Below are 4632 nucleotides of genomic sequence, written 5' to 3'. Positions count from 1 at the left end.
AGGGTGCAGAGAGGGACTCCGTGTGCATGTAGAGGGTGCATCTGCTGTATACCTCAGTCTGGGAGGGTGCAGAGAGGGACTCCGTGTGCATGTAGAGGGTGCATCTGCTGTACACCTCAGTCTGGGAGGGTGCAGAGAGGGACTCCGTGTGCATGTAGAGAGAGCATCTGCTGCATACCTCAGTCTGGGAGGGTGCAGAGAGGAACTCCGTGTGCATGTAGATAGAGCATCTGTTGCATACCTCAGGCTGGGAGGGTGCAGAGAGGGACTCCGTGTGCATGTAGATAGAGCATCTGTTGCATACCTCAGGCTGGGAGGGTGCAGAGAGGGACTCCGTGTGCATGTAGATAGAGCATCTGTTGCATACCTCAGGCTGGGAGGGTGCAGAGAGGGACTCCGTGTGCATGTAGATAGAGCATCTGTTGCATACCTCAGGCTGGGAGGGCGCAGAGAGGGACACCTTGTGCATGTAGATAGAGCATCTGTTGCATACCTCAGGCTGGGAGGGTGCAGAGAGGGACTCCGTGTGCATGTAGATAGAGCATCTGTTGCATACCTCAGGCTGGGTGGGCGCAGAGAGGGACTCCGTGTGCATGTAGAGAGAGCATCTGCTGCATACCTCAGGCTGGGTGGGCGCAGAAAGGGACTCCGTGTGCATGTAGAGAGAGCATCTGCTGCATACCTCAGGCTGGGAGGGTGCAGAGAGGGACTCCGTGTGCATGTAGAGAGCATCTGCTGCATACCTCAGGCTGGGTGGGCGCAGAGAGGGACTCCGTGTGCGCGTGGAGAGGGCATCAGCTGCATACCTCAGGCTGGGAGGGTGCAAAGAGGGACTCCGTGTGCACGTGGAGAGGGCATCTGCTACATACCTCAGGCTGGGAGGGTGCAGAGAGGGACTCCGTGTGCATGTGGAGAGAGCATCTGCTGCATACCTCAGGCTGGGAGAGGTGCAGAGAGGGACTCCGTGTGCATGTAGATAGAGCATCTGTTGCATACCTCAGGCTGGGAGGGTGCAGAGAGGGACTCCGTGTGCACGTGGAGAGGGCATCAGCTGCATACCTCAGGCTGGGAGGGTGCAGAGAGGGACTCCGTGTGCATGTGGAGAGAGCATCTGCTGCATACCTCAGGCTGGGGGAGTGCAGAGAGGGACTCCGTGTGCACGTGGAGAGGGCATCTGCTGCATACCTCAGGCTGGGAGGGTGCAGAGAGGGACTCCGTGTGCACGTGGAGAGGGCATCTGCTGCATACCTCAGGCTGAGAGGGCGCAGAGAGGGACTCCGTGTGCATGTAGAGGGTGCATCTGCTGTATACCTCAGTCTGGGAGGGTGCAGAGAGGGACTCCGTGTGCACGTGGAGAGGGCATCTGCTGCATACCTCAGGCTGGGAGGGTGCAGAGAGGGACTCCGTGTGCACGTGGATAGGGCATCTGCTGCATACCTCAGGCTGGGAGGGCGCAGAGAGGGACACCTTGTGCAAGTGGAGAGGGCATTTGCTGCATACCTCAGGCTGGGAGGGTGCAGAGAGAGACTCCGTGTGAATGTGGAGAGAGCATCTGCTGCATACCTCAGGCTGGGAGGGGTGCAGAGAGGGACTCCATGTGCATGTACAGAGAGCATCTGCTGTATACCTCAGTCTGGGAGGGTGCAGAGAGGGACTCCGTGTGCATGGAGAGAGAGCATCTGCTGCATACCGCAGTCTGGGAGGGTGCAGAGAGGGACTCCATGTGCATGTAGAGAGAGCATCTGTTGCATACCTCAGGCTGGGAGGGTGCAGAGAGGGACTCCGTGTGCATGTAGATAGAGCATCTGTTGCATACCTCAGGCTGGGTGGGCGCAGAGAGGGACTCCGTGTGCATGTAGAGAGAGCATCTGCTGCATACCTCAGGCTGAGTGGGCGCAGAGAGGGACTCCGTGTGCATGTAGAGAGAGCATCTGCTGCATACCTCAGGCTGGGAGGGTGCAGAGAGGGACTCCGTGTGCATGTAGAGAGCATCTGCTGCATACCTCAGGCTGGGTGGGCGCAGAGAGGGACTCCGTGTGCGCGTGGAGAGGGCATCAGCTGCATACCTCAGGCTGGGAGGGTGCAGAGAGGGACTCCGTGTGCACGTGGAGAGGGCATCTGCTACATACCTCAGGCTGGGAGGGTGCAGAGAGGGACTCCGTGTGCATGTGGAGAGAGCATCTGCTGCATACCTCAGGCTGGGAGTGGTGCAGAGAGGGACTCCGTGTGCATGTAGATAGAGCATCTGTTGCATACCTCAGGCTGGGAGGGTGCAGAGACGGACTCCGTGTGCACGTGGAGAGGGCATCAGCTGCATACCTCAGGCTGGGAGGGTGCAGAGAGGGACTCCGTGTGCATGTGGAGAGAGCATCTGCTGCATACCTCAGGCTGGGGGAGTGCAGAGAGGGACTCCGTGTGCACGTGGAGAGGGCATCTGCTGCATACCTCAGGCTGGGAGGGTGCAGAGAGGGACTCCGTGTGCACGTGGAGAGGGCATCTGCTGCATACCTCAGGCTGAGAGGGCGCAGAGAGGGACTCCGTGTGCATGTAGAGGGTGCATCTGCTGTATACCTCAGTCTGGGAGGGTGCAGAGAGGGACTCCGTGTGCACGTGGAGAGGGCATCTGCTGCATACCTCAGGCTGGGAGGGTGCAGAGAGGGACTCCGTGTGCACGTGGAGAGGGCATCTGCTGCATACCTCAGGCTGGGAGGGCGCAGAGAGGGACACCTTGTGCAAGTGGAGAGGGCATCTGCTGCATACCTCAGGCTGGGAGGGTGCAGAGAGAGACTCCGTGTGAATGTGGAGAGAGCATCTGCTGCATACCTCAGGCTGGGAGGGGTGCAGAGAGGGACTCCGTGTGCATGTACAGAGAGCATCTGCTGTATACCTCAGTCTGGGAGGGTGCAGAGAGGGACTCCGTGTGCATGGAGAGAGAGCATCTGCTGCATACCGCAGTCTGGGAGGGTGCAGAGAGGGACTCCGTGTGCATGTAGAGAGAGCATCTGTTGCATACCTCAGGCTGGGAGGGTGCAGAGAGGGACTCCGTGTGCATGTAGATAGAGCATCTGTTGCATACCTCAGGCTGGGAGGGGTGCAGAGAGGGACTCCGTGTGCATGTAGAGAGAGCATCTGCTGCATACCTCAGGCTGAGTGGGCGCAGAGAGGGACTCCGTGTGCATGTAGAGAGAGCATCTGCTGCATACCTCAGGCTGGGAGGGTGCAGAGAAGGACTCCGTGTGCATGTAGAGAGAGCATCTGCTGCATACCTCAGTCGGGGAGGGTGCAGAGAGGGACTCCGTGTGCATGTAGAGAGAGCATCTGCTGCATACCTCACGCTGGGTGGGCGCAGAGAGGGACTCCGTGTGCATGTAGAGAGAGCATCTGCTGCATACCTCAGGCTGGGAGGGTGCAGAGAAGGACTCCGTGTGCATGTAGAGAGAGCATCTGCTGCATACCTCAGGCTGGGAGGGTGCAGAGCGGGACTCCGTGTGCATGTAGAGGGTGCATCTGCTGTATACCTCAGTCTGGGAGGGTGCAGAGAGGGACTCCGTGTGCACGTGGAGAGGGCATCGGCTGCATACCTCAGGCTGGGAGGGGTGCAGAGAGGGACTCCGTGTGCATGTAGATAGAGCATCTGTTGCATACCTCAGGCTGGGAGGGTGCAGAGAGGGACTCCGTGTGCACGTGGAGAGGGCATCAGCTGCATACCTCAGGCTGGGAGGGTGCAGAGAGGGACTCCGTGTGCATGTGGAGAGGGCATCAGCTGCATACCTCAGGCTGGGAGGGTGCAGAGAGGGACACCTTGTGCATGTACAGAGAGCATCTGCTGCATACCTCAGGCTGGGAGGGCACAGAGAGGAACTCCGTGTGCACGTGGAGAGGGCATCTGCTGCATACCTCAGGCTGGGAGGGCGGAGAGAGGGACACCTTGTGCATGTAGAGGGTGCATCTGCTGCATACCTCAGGCTGGGAGGGTGCAGAGAGGGACTCCGTGTGCATGTGGAGAGGGCATCGACTGCATACCTCAGGCTGGGAGGGTGCAGAGAGGGCCACCTTGTGCAAGTGGAGAGGGCATCGGCTGCATACCTCAGGCTGGGAGGGTGCAGAGAGGGACTCCGTGTACACGTGGAGAGGGCATCTGCTGCATACCTCAGGCTGGGAGGGCGGAGAGAGAGACACCTTGTGCATGTAGAGGGTGCATCTGCTGCATACCTCAGTGTGGGAGGGTGCAGAGAGGGACACCTTGTGCATGTAAAGGGTGCATCTGCTGCATACCTCAGGCTGGGAGGGTGCAGAGAGGGACTCCGTGTGCATGTAGAGGGTGCATCCTCTGTATACCTCAGTCTGGGAGGGTGCAGAGAGGGACTCCGTGTGCACGTGGAGAGGGCATCAGCTGCATTCCTCAGGCTGGGAGGGTTGCAGAGAGGGACTCCGTGTGCATGTAGAGAGAGCATCTGCTGCATACCTCAGGCTGGGTGGGCGCAGAGAGGGACTCCGTGTGCATGTAGATAGAGCATCTGTTGCATACCTCAGGCTGGGAGGGCGCAGAGAGGGACTCCGTCTGCATGTAGAGAGAGCATCTGCTGCATACCTAAGGCTGGGAGGGCGCAGAGAGGGACTCTGTGTGCATGT

The sequence above is a fragment of the Triturus cristatus genome, chromosome 1_1 (genome assembly GCF_964204655.1).
Source record: "Triturus cristatus chromosome 1_1, aTriCri1.1, whole genome shotgun sequence".
Lineage (NCBI taxonomy): Eukaryota > Metazoa > Chordata > Amphibia > Caudata > Salamandridae > Triturus > Triturus cristatus.
The sequence above is the reverse complement of the archived record's forward strand: the minus strand, read 5'-3'. Positions refer to the sequence as shown.